This window comes from Erythrolamprus reginae, chromosome 1 (genome assembly GCF_031021105.1).
Source record: "Erythrolamprus reginae isolate rEryReg1 chromosome 1, rEryReg1.hap1, whole genome shotgun sequence".
Taxonomy (NCBI): Eukaryota; Metazoa; Chordata; class Lepidosauria; order Squamata; family Dipsadidae; genus Erythrolamprus; species Erythrolamprus reginae.
The window spans coordinates 142617401-142641029 of record NC_091950.1 but is presented as its reverse complement, the minus strand read 5'-3'; the positions used below and the strand labels follow the sequence as shown (position 1 = coordinate 142641029).

At 40.7% G+C, this 23629-nt stretch overlaps 1 protein-coding gene across 1 annotated transcript in view; it reads left to right on the top strand.

The window, feature by feature from the left end:
• The first annotated feature begins 194 nt into the window (after nt 1–194).
• Nucleotides 195–23629, top strand: part of ZDHHC5 (zinc finger DHHC-type palmitoyltransferase 5) — a 106622-nt gene continuing 83187 nt past the window's right edge. The window contains exon 1 of the mRNA XM_070727233.1: nt 195–364. The gene's annotated coding sequence lies outside the window, so the exon portion shown is untranslated. The remainder of the gene's footprint in view (nt 365–23629) is intronic.

The following is a 23629-nucleotide window of genomic DNA, read 5'->3' as shown; positions in this document are numbered from 1 at the left end:
ATAACTACTTTTCTAATTCCAGCTTTGGAGCTCCTCTTATCCGAGTCGTGATTTATCAGCGGCGCAGTTCCGCCCCCTTTACGCGAGCGAATCCGTTCCCGTTTTCTTCGCCAAACGTAGCTTACTGCGCATGTCCGCAGGAGCGTTCAAAGGAAAGGGAGGAGTAGAGGAAAGGGAACTGCGCGCGCGCGCCTACGGGTAGCAGGCTGACCAACCGGCGAGCCCGAGCGGGTTTGAGGACGCGCATGCGCGCCCTACTTCCCGTGCTGGTATTTCTTGTGACTGCTTTTGGGCCGAGCGAGCGAGTACTTGGTTTCCCGGAGCGGCAGCTGAGGGACGGCTACGGAAGGGACGGCGCTGGCGGGTAGGTGCTAAAGGTTGGAGGCGGCCACGGAAGAGCCTCGGTCTCCTCCTTCGGGAGCGGCTGGGCGAAGAGCGGGGGGTCCCGTGGGGCGAGGGCTCCGTGGGCCTAACGGCTCTCGGGCTCTTCTTGAGGATCCAAAGGCGCGAGAGGCGAGGGAGGTGCTGGCCCCCTTCCACCCGCGCGCACTTTCTTTTCTTCTTCCTCGCGCGAGTGCAACTTCTGCCTCGGCTAAGCAGCCGCGCATAAGGGAAACCCCGCCTCGCACCTCTTGGCTGACTGCTTTCGCCGCTCTCGGTCACACCCCGAACGGGCTCCGGCGCCTCCTGCTGCGGGGTCGCTGAGTTGGGAAGGGTCCCCGCCCGCCTGCCCCGAGTTTTACTGCTCCTCGTAGTAAAACGGAACCGTTGGATCGAGAGATTCCTCCTCCAGAGTAGTTGGTGCCTGCCGATCGCCCTTCCCTCCTTTCGAGTTCTGCTTCCGAAACCTTGATCTTTACCCAGCGATCCGTTTCAAGGCTGCACCTCAAGTATCCCTTATGGGAACTATTAAAGTCTGGAGGTCATAGTTGTAGGCTACGCTTGGGAGTGTGCAGGTAACACGTAGACAAGTAGGAAACTGGGTTCAAGCTCTTGGCGTTTTGTATTGGGAATGTATGGTCACGCTTCATAAGAAAGAGCTTGCAATATCTCCCCCCCCCCCCCCCAAAGCGGTTTAATGTAGAAGAAAAGACGTTCGGTATGGCCAGAGAAATTATCTTGTCAGAGAATGTTTGTTTATTTATTTATCTCGTCAAACAAGTATAGAATTATAGTTTGTATTAACATGAGAAGAAAGTAGTGAGAGAAAAGACAAAAAGACTGTAGGACAGGGATGGTGGGCACAATGGGGCGCTTATGCACGCCATGTATTTCCATTGTTAATAACTTTTATACTCTGTTTGGCTCACAGTCTTCCATATTGGAACTCAGTTTCAGTTTCTTCCCAAATAGTAATAAAAAAAATGAACAGTGTTTATTACTTCCCTAGAGTTGTTTGAGAGAAGTTTTATGTTGGCTTCTATACTACTTATACTATAGAAGTATAGTATAGATCAGTGTTTCCCAACCGTGGCAACTTGAAGATACTTGGACTTCAACTCCCAGAATTCCCCAGCCAGCATCTGGTATAGCTCCTGTGTTTTCAACTAGAAAGTCTGCGTTTAGGGAAATGTGTTGTAATAATTTCTTTACATAAAAAGTCACATTGGTAATTGATAGAAAAGGATTTCCTCTAGATCTTTTGCTTTGAAAAGCAGCTCAAGTAGGTAGCCTTGGTTTATATAGCACAGAAGGCAAACAAGATAAGGACATTTGCCGGTAAGCTGATTTTTGTAATAAAAAGCCTATGTATGAGGAGAAACTTGTTTTGCTACCAATAAGAAAGTGAATAGATAATAAGCATGTATTTAGACAATGACATGATGCAATGGAAGATTTTGATAGCTCTTTGTAAAAAAACAACACATTGTTATAGTAAAAATAAAAGCTATTTTAGTTTAGGTGTAATGTCAAGGGGTGACTCACATGTAATGCAGTCACCTATAACCTAATCATTTTATTGTTAGAGAAAGTTGTTTTGGATTAACTAACCATCCTAGATTGAATGAAATAGGAAAAATAAAAAAAACAAAGTGTTGATACTTCCCTGCTATTAAAGAAAGAATTGCCTAGAGTGGTTTCACAAAAATGGGACATCTGTAAGTGCTCCTTATCTCAGAGCTTCTTTTCATTTCCTACCCCTTTGTCCATTAGGGGCAGTTAGAACAATAGCAGATATATAATCTCCCTTTCTATATCAACCCTTATCAGGTTATCAAGTTTTTGCTTTTTCATTAAGAGACATAAAGCAGGAAGTGACATCTTTCCAGCTACTTTCCTGATCAACTGGACTTCCTGCAAAGATGGCTGCTCTGCTGCTCACTTGTCTGCCATCTTATTCCTGGTTTAAATATTTACTGCAGGGTAGCAATAATCCAGGTTGGCTATGTTATGTGAATACAGCCTAACCAACATTTGGTAGAAAAACTACTTGCAATTTCTTTTGAATAATATTTGCACTTTTCAAAATTATGTGTTTAGATTCTTATACTGACTAGGCTACCTGGATTAATCTGTTTCTTAACACAAATTGTGGATAAGCCTTCAATAGTGATTGCTCTTAGGTAATTTTGTTGTTAGCTCTTGAGCCAGTTGGTACTGACGGATAGTTTTTCACCTAGAAAAAGAGAAGGCATTCTGATACTTTTTCATCATTTTATACTAAAACTTCCACAAATTCAATTCAGTGGAACTTACTGGTCAGTCACTTTAGTGATCTATCCCCTCCAAATTTAAATGGCATCTGGTTTCCTTTTTCCCATTCTGAATAGTAACTTACAATTCAGAATTGGCATGATCTATTGAAGGATAAACTGTATGATAAAAAGTATTTTTGCTCATGTACTGCAACATGCATTATAGAATGGCAATGTTAGACACCTGGTTTAGTTGGACTTAAGAGTGTGAAATCTAATGCAAAACAGAATATAGATGGTTTAGTTTCAGATACAGTTGTCTATAACATCTGTTACAAGAATGAAAGCAGCATATAAAATTAAAATATAAATGTGCGTGTGTGTGAAATTCATCAATTCAAACAAACAAGAGCATGAAGGTTGGTGAATATCATTTCTACATAGCATCTTGGTACTCTGTTTCAGAAACATTAAAGAGATATGTACTACAGAATCCAAAATTCTGTTTGTCACATTTTTTGAAACAAACAAGCAATTTTTTGTGATTAAATTTAATCACAAAAGTGTAAAAGTGCCCATTGGAGAAGTAGGATCTTTAAAAGGCATTTCTATTATTCAACTGTCAGATATCACTAGGAAGTTCTCCTGTACTCCCTTATGTATGTCCCTTTCAGGAAAAAATTCAGATTAAGACAAAAAGTGTCTGCAGGGTAAAATACAATAGCTGGATGTGCAGAAGGATATTTAAAACTGAAACTTTAGTAGAAAAGAAGAAAATTGAAAACCTTATTTTTATCAAATTATATAGACTTGACACAAGGTCATTTGGACTAGGGGTGTCAAATGAATCTAATGCAGGAATCTAAATTGAAGCACCTCTAATAAATGGGGATCTAGTCTTTGCATTAACACTTTTGGATTTTATTTGACTACATTATTGAGTAAATACCTTATGCCGCAACCCAGATTCAATCCTATTGTCAAAGTCTTCTAAAATTTATTAGTAAACTTGGGGAAGATGATAAAAGCTCTTGTCCTTGCTTTAAATATGATAAATTGGTGTAAACTGTGAAGTAATTAAAATAAGATATTTGAAATAACTGTTTCTGGGGTTTGGGAGCTAAAATAGGAGGATGGGCAGAGTACATGCTTCCCATTTCGTCTTACATTGTTTTAAAAAACTCTATTTTATGTAGGAGAAAACATTGTATCTTAAAGTTAACTTTAGTTTGGAATTAAGACGCTCCTATGGAATTAATGTTAATGTAATGTCATTCAAAAAATGCTGAAGTAAAAAATTCTGAATCTATAAAGTATACTGGTATTTCTAAAGTTTCAGGTCTGATGTATGATTTAGTAACAAAAGTTGGAATCACTTAGAAGTTATTCATGTACTAAATTGCTGGGTAGTCTGAAGCTGATGGCTGAAAGAGCATAATTTTTTAGATATAATTAATCACATACCTAACATCTAAATACCATTAACTGGCATAAAAGGTTACGCTTTTTGAGAGCAATGGATAGGGAGCTGTGATATAGCAAAAGTTAAAGTGTTCATATTTTGCTCTTAAGGTTGCAAAGGAGTCTTGGTTCTTTTTCTGTTGAAAATAAAATACACATGAGCTGCTTCTCTCATTCACTAAAACACCCTTTAAAAAATAAACTAGATTCTTTATTGTTAAATGTTTCATATAAAACATTTATTAACATAAGTAATAAAATCCAGCATTTTTTCTAGCTGTTCGGAGAGGGGCAGCATACAAATCTAATAAATTATTATTATTATTATTATTATTATTATTATTATTATTATTATGTATAAGCCTCATATTTTTGCCTAGAACATCACTAAATAATTTTGCAAATCCTGTGATTACTAATTAAGCAGAACTACATAGGCATGGATGGGTTTGGATTTTTAGGAAAATTTTAAGAGGGTTCCTTTAATATGCCTACCATGATCCCACAAAACATGGCCATGGACTTATTGGGAGGGGTGTGACAGGACGGGCCACAAGAAGCTCATATTACCGGAGACTGGCAGCTCCGTGGCATCTCTTGGCCAGTTTTTGCAGAGAAATATCTTGCACAGTACAGGAAAATATCTCCTGAGTGTGAAAAGTAGTTAATAGCTTGCACTCGTGAAATGTTTTTCTGTATTGTGCTAGGTGTTTTCCTGCACATACCGGCTGAGAGACGCCACAGAGTTGCCAAACTCCAGTAAGATCCACATCTCACAGTGAGGTTCAATTTGGAGGGTGGGGGGTGGAGGATGGGGCAGGCTGCAAGACATGCATCTTTGGGGCCCAACACATCCCACCTTGACCCAGTGGCAGCAGCAGCCTGGCTGCTTCCCTTCCCTATTGTCTCTTTATTGAGAGGGTGGCAGGGAAGAAGCAAGATAGCTACAAGTCTCAGGTATGTAGGATGTGCGTTTTGCTTCTCTTTGGCGCCATCTGCCACTGCCAAAATTGCATCCCTAAAGAGGGCGGTTGGCTAAGTCAGTGATTTTCAACCTTTTTTGAGCCGCGGCACATTTTTTACATTTACAAAATCCTGGGGCACACCACCAACCAAAATGACACAAAATGACACTCTAACACAGTACATATTATACATATAGTTAATAATATAATTTCTAAATGTATTTATACTCACTTAGTGTGAATAGGATAGATATAACCAGCTGAGGCTGAGGCTTCACCTAGTGGTGGCAACATTTACCTCCAGTCCAAATCAGGACCACGGGAGGAGTAGCAGCTTCAACTACTCGCCAGGGCCACACAATGACAAGTGCGCGGCAGCCCGAGCAGGGACCTTCCTTGGTGTGGATGAGAGGCGGCCTGCTATTGGTTCATCGCTAGTGGTTGGGATGAATCCAAGTAGGTGATTGGTCAGTGAGTGTTCCCTGTCCCTCCACTCTTCCTGTCACTGATAGCTGGAGGGATTCTGAGGGGAATATTTATGTTCGGATGGAGGCAGCTGGTGGTGGGCCAGATAAATGGCCTCCACGGGCCGTATTCAGCACAAGGGCTGTAGTTTGGGGACCCATGTTTAATTTCCCCACGGCACGCCTGACCATGTCTCACGGCACACTAGTGTGCCGCGGCACACTGGTTGAAAAACACTGGGCTAAGTGATGGGCAGGAAGCCTGCCATGCCCAGTGAGTGGGGGAGAAGAGACGGCAAGGAAACATCTTATCCACACCCCGCCTGCCAGCCCCCTCTACTGATAAAAGATGCCAGAATTGAGTCTTTGTGAGACTCAAAACACATGAGAGAATGGGGGGAAAGGAAAGAAAAATAGAAGAGAGGGAGAGGAAAAGAGAGAAACAGAAAACAAAGGGAGAATGGGGAGAGAGAAAGGAAAGAAAAGAAGAGAAGGAGAGGAAAAGAGAAACAGAAAGGAAGGAAGAAAATGAGAGGAAAAGAGATATAGAAAAGAGGGAGGGAGGGAGGGAAAGAGAGACCCACCTGCCACACATAGGGAAACCAGTCACAAACTCTAAACCCAACCCACACACAGGGAAACCACAATGCTCATGTGTTGTACACCAATCAATTTATTCAAATTTAACAATATTTTCAAACTGAATAATACAGGTGAAACTCGAATAATTAGAATATCATGCAAAGGTTCATTTATTTCAGTAATTTAACTTAAAAGGTGAAACTAATATATGAGAGAAACTCATTACATGCAAAGCAAAATAGTTCAAGCTGTGATTTGTCATAATTGTGATGATTATGGTGTATAGCTCATGAAAACCCCAAATCCACAATCTCAGAAAATTAGGATATTACATGCAATCAATAAAGCAAGGGTTGTACATGGAACAATATCAGACCTCCGAAAAGTATAAGCATGTATATGTACTCAGTACTTGGTTGGGCCTCTTTTGCAGCAATTACTGCCTCAATGCAGTATGGCATGGAAGCTATCAGACTGTGACACTGCTGAGATGTTATAGAAACCCAGATGCTTCAATAGCGGCCTTCAGCTCTTCTGCATTGTTTGGTCTCGTGTCTCTCATTTTTCTTTTGGCAATGTCCCATAGATTCTCTATGGGGTTCAGTTCAGGCAAGTTTGCTGGCCAATCAAGCACAGTAATCTCACGATCATTGAACCAGATTTTTGTGCTTTTGGCAGTTTGGGCAGGTGCTACCTCCTGCTGGAAAATGAAGTCCCCATAAAGCTCATCTATTGAAGAAAGCATGAGGTGCTCCAGAATCTTCTGGTAGACAACTGCATTAACCCTGGATTTAATGAAGCAGAGTGAACCATCACCAGCAGTTGACATGGCTCCCCAAATCAACACAGACTATGGAAACTTTTGCATCTCATTTGAAAACAAAGGACCCAGAGTATGGAAGATGAATGGAGACGTACATTCTGCAAGATGCTTGAAATCCAGTGTGAAGTTTCCCTTTCATGGAGTCGAAACCCTATCGGACCTTGGATAGACTTTGGCTCTACGACTATCGGACCTCGGATAGTCTCTGGCTGTACTGTCAGCTGTCAGTGGTAATAGACAGCCAAGCAATCTAGCACTCAATCTGGGAGCTGATGGTGGAAATCATGGGCTGGGGAGGTCGCGTGAGCACTTGGCTCCTGCAATAAAAAACGGCAGCCAGAGAACATGTGGGGAATTTAGTATCTCCGACCTATGCAACAAAAAGAGTAGCAGTAAGAGAGAGGTAAGCTTTTGTTGTCCAAGCACAAAGTTCCTGCGACGGCACTGGGCTGTAGGCAGTCCTTAACAGAGATATCCCTCTTCTAGCACCTTACATATTTCTCCACCGCTGACAAAAAAGCCCGAGCCAGGAGAGAGGAGCCTGAGGCTCCCTAGGCCACCACCGAGTTTCCCAGATAATCAGAACCACCGGCCCCTGTAAATTAGTGCCTCAAGCAAGCTAAGGAGCACAAAGCTCCAGTGACAAACCAGGCCAAAGCCCCTCATGGTCCAATGCTATGAAAAGGCCATGGGCAATTACTGCCGCAGCTAGAGCCAAAACTTTGCCACTGAACTCCCTGCGATTCTCAGATGGCCCAAGGAACTGACTCACAAATATGAAGTAATAAGATGGTGTTCTCAATACTGTTGAAGTTAGCCAAACAGGGTGGGGCAAAAATAGCCACATCCATCCAGTCGGAGGACTGAGTCGAAGCTGGAAGTCCTAGCAAGGCAGAACCTCTCAAAAAAATTGACAGACTCAGTCCTTATTCTGAATGGACAAAGACAACCCACCCTGAATGCTAGCTCCACCCATCATGGAGAAGAGTCTGCTCTAATTTCTATTTAGTAAATTGAGTACTGGATTTTCCATTTGAATCTTCTTTTCCTATTGGGCATCTAATACAGTAATATGTCAGCTGCTGTGGATGCGAGATATTCCACAATCACATTTATTATATCTAACACCTCTCAGATTTTCCAGTCTAACACTCTTAGATTTTAGGGTTATGCGCAAATATTAATGTAGATTAGCATCATTTAAAATTACTTTTATCTCCTGGTAAAGGGAGTATTTCCACACCTGTTTATCAATCTTAGTTCAATTGTTTATATATGTATGCTTGTATATCCAAAACAAATATGAATGTACAGTATCTTGGATCTGTTTCCTAAAAAACAGAACTCCGTCTAATTTCCTGGACTGGGAAGATGACACTGAAACAGAGATTGATCAAGTCTATAGAATTTGCATAACTTTTACCAAATTAAGAAATTACAGTAATTTAGAAATTAATTAAGAAAGGGATGTCTTTCTGCAGTTTGTCATAAAGAAGACCATAGACCGAGTTTTATAGCAGCATTTTAATACTAGAAGTTTGAACATTCCAATTAGAATACTACACAAGAGAAAGGGGAATTTTTTGACAGACAAATCAGAAGAAACAAAATTCCATTTAGATGGGATAGGTTGGAAGGAGTGATTTCTATTTTTAAATAACACAGATTGAGACTAAACTATAGAAAGCAAGAAATATTTTGGTAAAAAAATTAAAACTGGAAGAAGTATTAGTGGACATATGACCAATCAAATGCCACAACAATTACAAGACATTAAAAACATACCATGGGCAGTACAAATATTAACATTTCTAAAATTCATGGGAAATTGGAATGCAGTATTCCCCCACAGAAAGAACATCTGAGAAAAATGTTAAAAGTACACAGGGTAAATTACCAAATATTTTTATCTATTTAATGGCTAATTAGGAGCTTGTAGATGTATGGAGATATAAAAATGGTGAGTCAAAAGAATACACTTATTTTTCTGAGTGGCATCTTTTTCATTATGATTTGGATTTCTGAGATTTGATTTGGATTTCTGAGAGGTATATAAAGTTGAGACATTATCAAAGACTTTCAGATTACAACCTTAACTTTTAAAGGGAAAATTGATCTTTTAGATGGAGATTTGATGAAATGATGTTACAGAAGAAATGCTGGAGGATTGTAAAAAGTTTAGGGATTTTTTTTTAGAATAATAATAAAGGCACAAATGTAAGGGTGGTTTGATACATAAATGAAACTTTTGTAAGAAGATATTTTACATTATGTAATAGTGAATTTAAAAAGAAAAGGTAAGAGAAAATTATTTTGGATGAGATAAAAGGAATTTTAAAATCCCTAGGGGAATGTCAAGTATTACTCATCAAATTAAGCTTCTGTACAGACAATTAGGTTAACAGTAAGAGATGGAAATAAAGATGGATTATGCAAAACAAAATTTTGAATTTGTAACCAAATAAACTTGGGAGATGGTTGGGATATAACTTGTAAAAATAAAAAAAATTAAGTGATATTAAAGTTGCAAGAAGGGAATATAGCACTGCAGTAACAGGTAATGCAAATATTTAAAGAGTTCCATTAATATTACGTACCTTTATATCAAAAATTTAAAAATCTCAGAATAATGGATAAACACTTTCATAAAGATAATTTATTGAAGATTACAGAGCACCAGATACAAATTTTGAATGGACTTATAACAACACTGTGTGAAGTTATCAAAAAGACTAAAACAGAAAAGGTACAACCCAGGTAGATTGTTGGCCTCTTTCTATTGATATTTTGAGGATAAAATTTTACAATTTTTATAATATGAGATTTTACCTAAAAGCCAATTACAAGTTTGGATATTTTATAGCCGCTCCGAGTCCTTGGAGAGGGGTGACATACAAATCTAATAAATTATTATTATTATTATTATTAATATTATTATTAATATTATTATTATAGCAATATATTGAAAGAACAAGTTAGATTTTAGATGCAGAGAAGGTCTTTGACAATTTGAATTGGATTTTTTTGTTTAGAATCTTGTAACATATGAACCTTGGAGATAACCATATTAAATGGGTAAGACTGATTTATACTTCACAGAAAGCAACTATATTTTTTATCAGAAATATTTTTTTACAGTTTCGTTGCTTTTGATAGAGCAGTCTGGTGGCCTAGTGGTGAAGATGCTTGCCTCATTTGAAAGGTTGAGAGTTCAGTCCTACTTAGTGGCAGAAATTTCTCTCCTATGGCACAAAGAAAATATCTGCTGTGAATTCTCCTTGGTGTCAGGAAGGGCTAGTAAACATTCAATTTCATCCAGTCACTCCAACTCTAGTCTGAATTAAGAATTTATGCAGGCATAAATGGTGGCTTTTATTGCTTTTGATTTTGTAGGTAATGCAGAGCTACCTTGTGCCGAGATAGGCAGCAAATAAAGTAATTATTAATAAAGATAATAATAATTAATAAGGAACTAAAAACCCTTGTGAAATTCAAAAAGAGATAATACAAATATGTCTGTTGTCACCACTTTTGTTCATTTTAGTTCTTGAGATACTGAACAGAACTATAAGAGTTAAAATTAAAAAATGAATTTATAAATGAAAGGTATTTGTGGATGATTTAGTCTAATTTTAGAAGATCCACTAAAGGGAGTAGAGATATTAATTGGTAGATTAAAGGTCTTTGGTATTTTAGCAGATTTTTTAAAATAATCAGAAAAGTGTTAAGAATATGAAATTAGAACAAATGGAGAAAACTGATTTTAAGATTGAGAAAACAGATTGGATACTACTGTGGCAAATATGAGTTGTATGTTATCTTAAAATAATTAAGACACAAGAAAATTAAGAACAACATGTTAAGATGGAAAAATTAAAATGGTCACTGTGTGGAGAATATCTGTGATAAAAATTAATATTCTGCCAAGATTTATGTTTTTGTTCAGATGATGTACCTTTAAACAGTAGCATAAAATACATCTAAATACACTGCTCAAAAAAATAAATAAAGGGAACACTCAAATACCACATCCTATATCTGAATGAATGAAATATTCTCATTGAACACTTTGTTCTGTACGAAGTTGAATGTGCACAACAGCATGTGAAATTGATTGTCAATCAGTGTTGCTTCCTAAATGGACAGTTTGATTTCACAGAAGTTTGATTTACTTGGAGTTATATTGTGTTGTTTAAGTGTTCCCTTTATTTTTTTGAGCAGTGTATATTTACAAAAGGAAAAAAGTATGGGTTAAATATGAAGTATTACAAGATGCAAAGGGCAGCAGAGGATTGGGTTTGAAATTGTATTTTGCTGTTTGTTTGGTCTGGATTAATGAGTGAATGCTGCTGAGGAAAAAAATGAGACTTTTGGAGTTGGAAGATCATGACCTGGGGTTTGGATTGCATGGGTATTTATAGTACAATGAAGTTTAAAATTAATGTGGATTTAAAAAATAATTTTATTATTGAGAACATTGAGAATATAGAATAGATATAAAGACATGTTGTACCCCCAACCCCCCTTACGGATCTAAGCTTTATAAGCCTGTAATAGAAGAGGAACAACAGGCAAGGACATGTATAAGAATTATTGGAAAACCATCTAGGGGAATTTAAAATTAAACCAAGGGAACAATTAATAGCAGAAGGATATAGTTATTGATGATTTCCCCATTTACAGTTATCAGAAGGATTCAAACTGACAAGATTTATGATATGAAGCGAAGTAGGAATTGGAAGTATTTGAAACAGAAGAACAGGTTGATAAAATGAGCTAGGAATTTTGGCTATATATAAATGGGTCAGTGGGAAACTCTTAAAAATGCCAACATTTACATTGTTATGATCTTAATGAAACTTTTATTGAATAATGTATTGTTGGTATATAATATCAGAAATTAGAATGTGTAAAGATATTTCAAAAGTAGGTTGCCACGTAAACAACACGATGCTTTTAATCATGTTTGGTAGATACGTAAAAAAAGGTTTAAAAATTGGGTTCAAATGCATATTTCAATATAGAGGATTTTAAAGATTAATATTCAATCAAAGCCAAAACTAGTTTTTAGAACTAATGGATAAACAGGAGGAAAACCCATGGAAGAATATTTCAATTATGATTGTGAAGAGATAATTCTGTATAGTAATGGGGGGAAAATGATGCTATTCATTATGGAGGAATGGTTGGTGAAATTGACACAACTTGCTGAGATAATTTGACATTTTTGATTAGAGGGAAGAAACTATAGTTATTGCTGAATAGAAGGTCCTTAAAGATACTTTGTGTAAAAATGGAGAGGGGGGGTGAACTTGTGTATATTTTTGATGTTTACATGTAATCCTCAGTTTATGACCAGTCACTTAGCAGCTGTTTGAAGTTATGGTGGACCTCCTTGGGGGTACTTATAATCCAGTTCTAAAGTTCTGACGCCTTCCCCCCTCTCACAGTCACATGATCACATTTCAGGCCCTTGGCAACTGACCTGCATTTATGGCCACTTGCAACATCCTGCAGTCACACAACCATATAATACAGCATTTTGCTGATAACCAGCATTTAATGTAGTGTACTACTTTTTTTTATTAAACTCAGCCAATAGCAAACCAAAAGTTTGTTTAATGCCCGTAGTGGTCACTTTACAATTGTGGCATTTGTTTAATGACTACCACAGAACAGGGCGATGTAACCTTACACAGATTAAAATATATTTGTATTTACAACGGCTGTGAAAAATATCAGAAAACTTTTATATTATTTTCTTTTTTTTCCATTTTCCTTCACCTTTTCTTCCTTACACTGTTTGCTTTCTGCTTAGATTCTTCTCTGGTGGACTCAGCAGAGAACCCAAAGAATGAGTTAACTCTGTCTTTCTGCCCAGAGACTGAGTCCTTTTAAAACTTTATAGTCACGCCTCTCTTCACTGTATTCCAGTTTTTGACTCAGTCTAAGCCCAAGAGAGACATGTTTAAGAAGACCTCCTCAGAACAAAAAGGCAGAGTTAGGATTCTTTGGATTCTCAGTTGTTTTTGACACAATACAGTCACAGAAGCAATCAGCTGCTTGGTGATGGATTGAATGGATTAAAATCCTTCAATGGTGACAAACTGTTTGGAGAGACCATGGAGTTTATCTTGGTAGAAACTAAAGAGAGGAGAAAGATCCTGCTCTCCCTATATAGGTGAGCGGAAGGACACACTTCCCTTTATTCTTGTAGGCCTTCCTTTCGGCCAACAGACAAAAGATTGGGATACTCCCAGAGGACATATCCCCACAGAGCAGACCGTCAGACAGATAGAATCTGATTTTGGGATAGAAATAGGCAACAATTCCAGAACAAGTGATCATTTTGTGCCTCTGGAGGTCAGCCCTTCCATCGCTACAAATAACCTCAGGTCCAACCCTCCCATTGGTGGTTGCCTAGGGCTATTTACAAATCAGTGAGAGGCAGCCACGACGGACACCTGGGACCCCTAAACATAGTGAGGCTAGGCCTTGTGCTCAAATTTGTCTCCACATCCCCAAGATTCTTCATACATTGCCCCATATCAAGAAATAGGCCCTCATGGAGGTTGTAATCCAACACCTATTGGACATTCCAGGGTGGCGCAGCAGGTAGAGTGTTGTACTGCAGGCCAATGAAGCTGACTGTAGATCTGTAGGTGAGCAGTTCAAATCTCATCACCGACTCAAGGTTGACTCAGCCTTCCATCCTTCCGAGGTAAAATGAGACCCCGGATTGTGGGGGCAATATGCTGGCTCTGTTAAAAAGTGCTATTGCTAACATGTTGTAAGCCACCCTGAGTCTAAGGAGAAGGGCGGCATAAAAATTGAATGAATGAATGAATGAATGAATGAATGAATGAATGAATGAATGAATAAATAAATTCAGGCTATTCAGCTGGTTCTGTTGGACCAGCAGGACAGAGATTCTATTCCATTCTGTTCGTAGTCCCAAAGTCCTCAGTGGGGAGAGATTAGAGAGTGATTCTGGACCTTAAAAGGTTAAACAACCATCTGATCTACAAGAGGTTCAAGATTCAATCTCTACAGTCTATCCTGGAGAGCATCCGGGAGTGTAACTTCTTAACATCCATAGATCTGATGGAGGCATACCTCCATGTGCCTATCATACTATCCCACCGCTGGTAGTGCCTACTATGCGGGATAGCACTACCAGTACAGAGCCCTACCATTCAGTCTGTCTTGAGCACTCAGGGTTTTCACCAAAATACTGGCTGTACTGGCAGCTCACTTCAGGGCTATCCCAATCAGCATTACCTGGAAGACATCTTATTCCAGTCTTCCTCCCGCCTTCGGGCAATAGAGGACTTACAAGTCATAAATGCAGGTCCTTCAGAATCATGGATTTTCCATCAATTACAAAAAGAGTCACCTGACTCTTTCCAAATGTTTACCTCACCTGGAGTCGATCATTGACACTTCTAGGTTTACATATTGCAAGAGTGTCAGGACAGCATAAAAGCATTGGCAAACTGGATCCAAACGACCCGGTCAGTTTCACTGGTTCTCCTTTCACAGCTCCTGTGCAAGATGGTATCTTGCATTGCAATTGTCCCAAGGGCACATCTACACGCTACAACTTTACAGTGGTTCCTCTTACCCTACCAAAGGTCCAGCAAGAGCAACTCACCTACCAAGGTTCAAGTTCCACACAAGGTATTCCAGTCCTTCCAGTGATGGATGTCTCAGGCCATGACAAAGGGATGTTGATTTAAGGAGTCCAGCTACCTGACTATCCCCACAGACTCTTTGGGGTGCTCACTATTAATCACAGATTGAATAGTGACAGTGGTCACATGACAATCCGACGAACAACATCAAATGGCTACAGCTCAAGGCAGTCCAAGTGGCCCTCATCGTTCCAGAACAAGGTCTTTGGCCATCACATTCCTCATTCTGAAAGACAATGTAGCCACCAAGGCCCACATCAACCATCAAGGGGACACTCACTCCAAGCCCCTCATGTGATAGGCAGAGAAATTGGGTCTCTGGGCAGAGAAGCATCTTTTCTCCATCAAGACAGAACACATCTTGGGGACAATGAATTTACAGGCGGACTGGCTCAGGAGGACCACAGTCAACCACTCAGAGCGGCGCCTTCATCCAGACCTGTTCAGGGAGATGTCAAAATGTTTTGGGACTCCGGTCCTGGACCTGTTTGCTACCCTATTAACAGCCATTTGCTTAGGTCTTACTCCAGGTTCACAACACCGAGAAAGGAGGGGACCAATGCACTGTGTGGCCTCGAGGTCTCTTATATGCCTTTTCCACTCTTCCCTGATCCCAGAGGTAATCAGGTGTTGGTGGAGAAGACAGTGGTATTGCACCTGATTCCACAGTGGCCAGATGACTGTAGTTTGCAGATCTTGTCAGTCTAGCCATATCCAGACCATTGAGGATTCCTCAGGACAGAATTTCCCTCACTCAGAGGGGCCTAGTCCACCCAGATCCACAATGGCTTCAACTGATTGTATGGCATTTGAGCAGAAGGTTCTGAGACAGGGCAAGTTCTCTACTAGTATGATTTGGACAATCCAGGCCTGTGGGAGGTCATCAACCAACAGAATCTATGACTCGACTTGGAAAATCTTCTATAGCTGGTGTTCCAAGAACAGCATTAATCCCACCTCTGTATCCATTGCCCAGATCCTAGAATTCCTTCAGGATGGACTGGACAGGGGCCTATTTAGGAAGTTAGGAAATTTATTTATAACTCATTTTTAAAGTTTCAATAAAATCATATAAAATATAGAACTGAGGACAGAATTTTAGAAATGTTGTCTTTAATTTTTACATCTTTTTTCACATGTGTCCCTCTTAGTAATTTCAATTTAAAAGGGATTGCAATCAATTGGTAACTACTACAAGCTGTGAGTTTAAGTTTATAGCAGAGTCAAGTTTCTTGCAATCTTGTTTAAAATGTTTGGCAGAATGTTCAGGTAATCACCAGTTCACCAAACCAAAAGGTAGGCCTTCAGGAGCATATGTTATCACCATAAATGCCTAGAAGACTCTTTGGTTGAGAACATTGCTAAATCAGCAAAGCATTTACTTGGATTTCATGGTTTATGCTAATACTTCTTTGTCTTATGTTGTATTTTAAGCTCTGTATTTGTATTTTATTTCAAAAATATTTGTGAATGCAAAGAAGGGGTTATTACTGAAGCTGACACCGACACTGTGCTTGATGCACTGGAAAATGATAAACAAGGGCATATGAAACTGACTAGAATTGCAGTAATAACAAGGCTGAGCAATGAAATTGCATTCATTCTGCTCTCCTCTTTCGTAGTTCACTTGCCTTTTGGCTTCTGCCCATGTAAATTGCCAGGTTTTCAGAAAATGTTCTATTATTCTACATGTACTAGTTAATCATCTCTGCCAGCAGAAGTAGCTGCTGTTCTTAATGAATAATTTACAAGATTGATCACTCACATTGCTCGGTAATACAGTGTCAGACATATAGAATGACAACATGCAATGTTGTCTAGTTCTAACATCTACTGTGATTGATCTCCATTATACATTGTAGGTGATGCTTTTATCCGGCTTTTATCATTTATATTGTATATGTACATTATTTTCATAGTGATACTTGGTTCAGATTTATGCTTGCCCTTGGACGCAAATATGGGTTATAAATACAGTGGTACCTCATCATACGAACTTAATTGGTTCCAGGAGGAGGTTCGTGAGGTGAAAAGTTCGTAAGATGAAACAATGTTTCCCATAGGAATCAATGTAAAAGCAAATAATGCGTGCAAATCCTTCAGGAAAATCCCAAACTTTAGAAGGGAGGCGAACAGAGGGCAGGGAGGAGCAGCTAAAGGGGGCGGGTGGAAGAAGCAAGGCTAGGCTAAAGGGTGAGTGGGAAGGAAGAAAGGCGCCCCTCCCTTTTCTTTCTTCAAAAAACACCGTTTCAGTTCCTTTGCAAGCACGTTCTCTGCAAAAATTTTCCTCCCCCAAGCTGCTCCTCCCTCCTCCCTTTTCTTTCTTCAAAAGACACCCTTTCAGTTCCTTTGCAAGCACGTTGTTCTCTGCAAAATGTTTCCTACTCCAAGCAGCCCCTCCCTTTTCTTTCTTCAAAAAAGGGGAAAAAAAGAAACCCCTTCATCCCAGCAGCAGCTGCTTGGGTTCGTAAGGTGAAAATAGTTCGGAAGAAGAGGCAAAAAAATCTTAAACACCAGGTTCATATCTTGAAAAGTTCGTTAGAAGAGGCGTTCGTAAGATGAGGTACCACTGTACATATATTTTAATTTTGAATCCAATAAGAGCTTGATTTCCAAGTCTTGTAGGACTGTAGAGAAAGTTGAACCACGATTCTATTTTAATTCTGTGGCGGCCCCGGCCCTCTGGAATCAACTCCCTCCAGAGATTCAAACAGCCCTCACCCTCCTCCCCTCTGTCACCAGGCGCGGGGATGATTACCTCCCCCCTGATCTCCGTTGTATGATAAACTGGGTTGAATGTGTACGATTGTGTAGTTTATGATCTTATGACACTGGTTATATTTATTAATGTTTTTAAATTGATTTTTAAATTTTATTATTAGATTTGTAATGTATTGTATTGTTGTTATGTTGTGAGCTGCCCCGAGTCTTCGGAGAGGGGCGACATACAAATCTAATTAATAATAATAATTATTATTATTATTATTATTATTATTATTATTATTAATGTGATTTATAGACACAGTAGAAAAAAGATGCTTGGATTTCTAATAAATTCACATTTCCTCTTAAAAGAGAAAATTAGCCTACAAAGCAACTTGTATCTTTCTATATTATATAACATTTATTTTAGAAATGGGGTAAAAAGTTTTTTTAAAAAATCACATTCAACGAATAAGCAGGATTTTATTGTTAGAATTTGGGATAGTGGTTAAGGCACCAGGCTAGAAAGCGGCAATCTGAATTCAAGTGCCCCCTTAGCTATTAAAGCCAGTTGGGTGACTTTGTGGCAGTGATACTCTCTCAACACAAACCATGTCATAAGATTGTTGTTGTGGGGAAAATAGGAGAAGGAAGGTGTGTTGGATGTGTTAGTCACATCCAGGTAGTTGTAGAAATAAAGGCACTATATAAATAAATAAATAATATAAGGCTAGATTTTTTTAATATTCAATATATAGCCAAATGATATATTTGGTTGTCAAACCTGCAAGAGCAAGACAAGAAGGCAGATTGCAGCTGTGAGAGTAAGTTTGTGAACTCTTTAGAATTATTCATAATATTTCAATATTGTTACCTGCAAAATGATCTGAACAGATTAAGAAATAGATTAAGCAATTCTGGTTAAAAAGCACGAAAAAACAATGTATCATGATTTTTAAAAAAATTACCGGTAAGCCAATATTACTTGTATGTTATGTGTTTCTAAAACTGTAGCTTAAAATTTAGTAATTGGTAGACCTCTTAACATAGAGCCTTCAGCTTATGACTGTAATTAAGCCTGAAATTATGGTTCCAAATCACAAGTCATTAATTGGGCCACTCAGTTTTAAAACTTTTTATGTGGTGGTCATTAAGCAAACGCTGTTTAGCAAATCCCATGGTTATTAAGCAAGCCCACTGTTCTCTATGGGCATTTTTGCAAGAAACCTGTAAATGCAAATCAGTTACCTAGGGGCCAAAATGCAGTCACGTGACTGGAGGGCAGGGGCACAATATTTTTTCCCACACTTTACCATTTTTGATCCTTTCCTCTTTGAAAAATTGCTTTAACTCACATATCCTTTTTGTCTGTCTGGCATGAACTGTTTGCTTTAGGATATTCTACAACATTTCACCTATTAAGGATAGGACTTTGACTTGGCCTTTCCAAAACCCAATATTTATTCTGTTCTCTCAATATTTAAGTTTATTGTGTTATATATTACGTATATGTTCTGACCGTTTTCTGTGGAATCGGTAAGTTCAGGATTCATTGTAAGCCATCTAGATCCTGAACCTGCAAAGCACTTCCAAATAATGATAATCCTACCATCATGTGTCATAATAGGGATGAGCTTTTGTTGAAATGCAGCGGGGAATTTTTTTTCTGCAAATACAATGTTTCCCATTAATGCCAACAACTCACACACATTTGTTTCAACTGTCCTCCAAGCATATTCATAGTCCATTGTTTAGCCAAGTAAACTTGACAGAATCCGTGGCTACTCCCATGAATGTTCTCTTTTCAGTTTTTCCTGACATAAGACGTTATAAGAATGATCTGCAGATCCTTTGCTATAACTGTGAAGTTCCACTACTTACTGGCCTGCAAGTCCCTTTTCTTTATTCATGTAGTATTATATAACTTTATTTTAAGATAATATTTTTGGATGACTATTTCTGGGAAGAGTAGCAACGATGTTGCATTTTTCCAATTTTGCACTCTACTGGACCGTGAATTGATTATAGTCTTTTCTGGGCTCACAGCTGCAACTACTCTTTTGATCAGAATATGATTCATTTCCACAACTTTCAAGATTTTTTTTAAAAGGAGATGGTGTCAAGCCCAAGTCGTGTGCATACACCTCTGGCAAATTAACTAAAACTGAATGTTGATGGGCTATATGGGGAAAAAAAGCTTCTCCGTACTGAAGGAGCGGGTCCAGCAGTCACATGGGTTGCTCACGTCCAATCCGATGGAACTGAGCCTAGTATTAAAAAAGCTTGCCGGATCCGCCCCTTCCCCAGAATTCGCTCAGTTCGCATATCCTGCGGTTGTATTGTGATAGCTCGTTCAACATTCTAACACCTTCCCTTCGATCTTTCCTTCAAAAAATAGTAAGATTTATTGTCTTTATTTATTACTTGCACCATTGCGCCAGCCGTTTAAAGGAAAAAAGTAAAAAAGCGGCTCGGCTTTGTCCCTTAGGAGAAGTTGCGGTTTCGTTTTCCCCCGGCGGTTTTGCCGGTTACGATTCCTGCGGCCGCTAGTGGATTCTTCTAATCCCTTGGCCCGGAGGTCCTGGTGCAAGTATTTATCGATTACATTATTGATTATTTATCGTATAAGGGCTTAAAAAATACCTCCTGCGGAGTGAGACGCCTTCCAGTCTCCTGGACTTAGTCGATCGCTTTTCCCTTAAGAAATTCTACGGAGCGATCTTTTCGGCGCGAAGGCCTTCGCGCCCTTTTTTTTAAATCTAGGCCTCTCGTGTTGGCCTCCTGCCAGCCGCGTAGGCCTCAGTCCACCGCGTGGATCCCGGAGCGGGCCTTGGGGGTCCCAGGCTAAATTCTCCACCGGCTAAGCCTCCAACCAGAGTGCCTTGGTTTACTTAATTATAAAGTTTAGGGAGGCTGGCCCCGCTGGATTTGGGGGCACGAACTCTGGGTTTGCCCAGATTGTCCTCACTCTTCAGCAGCTTCGAGGCCTCGAAGCAGGATCCATTCCTCTTGGGAAGTCCTTGAAATTCTTCTCCTTATTATTTAATTATTGGCTCAGCCTTGTCTTCTGTTAATTGTCAGACTATGGCTTCTTTTCCCAAGAGAGGCACAACTAAAGGTCCCAGAGAGGCCAGGCCTACTGGCGATGAGATTACTAGCATCCCCCAGGCCTCTTCCTCCTCTTCTCCAGGGGCCCGCCCCCCGACCAAGGTCACCAGGGCCGAGAAGAGAAGGGACCTAGCCCTACAAAAAATTCATGACAAATCAGCAAAACGTTTGAAAGTGCAGGCCCAAGTAATCAGTAGTCAAGACCCCCCAGAGGCCTCTAGCCTGCCTCCTTCTGTGGTCCCTGTGTTATCTCTGGATGAGCCAAACCTAGACAGACCCCAACCTAACCTATGGGGCATAGGTCCAGAGGAACCAGATATTATTGAAGATTCCCCCCAGCCAGGATCCTCCCAGGCCTTTAGGGATTCTTCTGCCATTTCTGCTGATATTTCCAATTTACCTCCTGAGTTCCAGTCTATTTTTGCTGTGTTGTCCAAAGCCATTGATGCCAAACTCTCCACCATCAATGCGCTTCCTCTACCTCTTCCTCCTTCTCGTCCCTCCCGCCCCTTGGGTTCTTCCCCAGCGGTCAGAGCTCCTATTCAGGATGATTCAGATTCCTCCCAGGATGAATACGAGGAGATGGAGGATGATGAGGACCCTTTCCAGGGATTATCTGATGATGAGGAATCCCAAATAAAGGTTCCCCCTCCAATTACTATTTTCCCCTCTCAATTATTCAAATCTCTTCTCCTCAAAGCTAGAATTTCTACGGGATTAGCGGCCCAGGAGAAACAAGCCTCCACTTCCACTGATCCCCCGGAGGAGAATTTACCTTACTTCACAGAGGAACAGGAGGATAACGAGGTAATTCCTATGCCTAAATTGTTTAAAGATGCCTTACTCAAACAGTGGGAATTTCCAGCCTCTGGCCTTAATCCCTCCACCAAGGACAGAAAGTTGTACAAACTTTCCTCTTCCTATGAGGAACTTCTATCCTTTCCTAAACCGGATGAACCTGTCAAGATTCTTCACTCGGCAGCGGCTGTGCCAGGAGAGGCGGAGGAAGTCCTCCGCCCAGAGGACAAGCGCATTGAGCAAATGCTCAAAAGGGGATTCACCTCTGATTCCTGGGCCATTAAAAGTTCTGCAGCGGCTTCCTTTTTTTCCAGAGCCATGCTGCTGTGGCTTCGCCAACTGCAACAGCATATTCCTCCCGATGACTTGAGAGGTCAACAAGACTTCAACAAGGTCTTTGCAGCTGCCCAGTACGTGGCTGATGCCACATTGCAATCTACTAGATTTTCTGCTAAGTCTATTGCAGCTTCTACAACGGCAAGAAGACTCCTTTGGATTCGCCCTTGGCAAGCGGGAGTTCGCCAAAAGTGGCAGTTATCCCAGGGCCCCTTGAAGCGCGACCTGCTCTTCGGTGATCTTCTGGATCCACTCCTCACGGAAACCACGGACAAGAAGAAAGTTTTGGGTCCAACCACTAAAAAGGCTACCAAAACGCAGTCCTTTCGTCGCCCAGGGCGCCAGCAAGACCAAGCGGCGTCCTATCAGAGGTCTCCAGGTCAGTATTCCCCCCGTTTTCGTTCCCAAGGTAGGAACTCCAGGGGTAGAGGGTTTCGCTTCCAAAGGGGAGCTTCATCTAACAGGGCTTCAAAGAAACCTAGATGGTAACCTTTCCTCTATTCCCATAGGGGGTCGCCTAGCTCATTTCGCCTCTAATTGGCGTTTCACCTCCAAAGACCCTTGGGTCATTGACACTGTTCAAACAGGTCTTCTTTTAGAATTTGTTTCTCCTCCCCCAAGACGTTTTATTTCCTGCCCTTCTCCCAGGTCATCCTCTGATTGTAACCGTATGGAGGAGGCCATTTCTCATCTATTGTCCATCAGAGCCATTCAACCGGTCCCTTCCGATCAGAGGGGCCTAGGTTTTTACTCCATTTTATTTATGGTTCCAAAGTCCTCCGGAGGTTGGAGAGCTATTTTGGATTTAAAGAAACTAAACCTATTCATCAAATATAGGAAGTTTTAGATGCACTCCTTGCCTTCTATTTTGGCCGCCATCCACTCGGGAGATTTCATGACTTCCTTGGACCTCACTGAGGCCTACCTTCACATTCCTATAGCCAAATGCCACAGAAAATTTTTACGTTTTTCTTTTCAAGGCAGGCACTTCCAGTATAGGGCGATGCCTTTTGGCCTCTCCTCGGCCCCTCGGGTCTTTACAAAACTCTTGGGGTCCCTGGCGGCCTATATCCGGGCGTTTCCCATTCACATTTTATGTTATCTTGATGATATTTTGATTCATGGGAACTCCCTAGAGAAAGTGAAAACAGACCTTTCTGTTACCATGTCAGTCCTTCAGGACCATGGATTTTCCATCAATTTTGATAAAAGTCATCTCCAACCTTCCACATCCATTGCTCACCTGGGATCCATTATTGATTCAGAATCCTCCCAGGTGTTTCTCTCTCCCGAGAGAAAACTCAGTATAGTGGAGTTAATTTCTAACATTTTATCTAATTCTTCAGTATCCATAGTCACTCTATCTTCCCTTTTGGGGAAGATGGTGTCATGCATAGGCATCATTCCCTGGGCTCGCCTTCATGCTAGGGAACTCCAGTGGCTCCTGTTACCTTTTCAGAGATCGGGGCACAGCAACTCAAATCGACGCATTGTCATCCCACTGAGTGTTCGCAGATCCTTCAAGTGGTGGAAGTCTCCGGCCATGGACAAAGGATCCCCGTTCAGGTGCCCGGATCAATTTGTCATCACCACAGATGCCAGTCTATCGGGATGGGGCGCCCACGCCCAGGGGATGATAGCCCAGGGCACGTGGTCCCCGGAGGAAGCTTCCAGGCCAATCAATTGGCTAGAGTTAAGAGCCGTTTCCCTGGCGCTGAAGCATTTCTCTCCTCGCATTCCCAACCGGCACGTTCTCATTCTCACCGACAACATTGCCACAAAAAGCCATATCTGCAGACAGGGGGGCACGAGATCCAGGGCTCTCATGAGGGAGGCCCTCAAGTTGGGCCTTTGGGCGGAAAAACATCTCCAGTCGCTCCTAGCCGATCACATCTCCGGGAGTCTCAACGTCCAGGCGGATTGGCTATCCCGAGCAACGATAGACCCAGGAGAGTGGAACCTCCATCAAGACCTGTTCCATCAAATCACCCTCAGATTCGGCCTACCAGTCCTGGATCTCTTCGCGACCAATGCGAACGCCCAACTCCCTCGCTTCTAT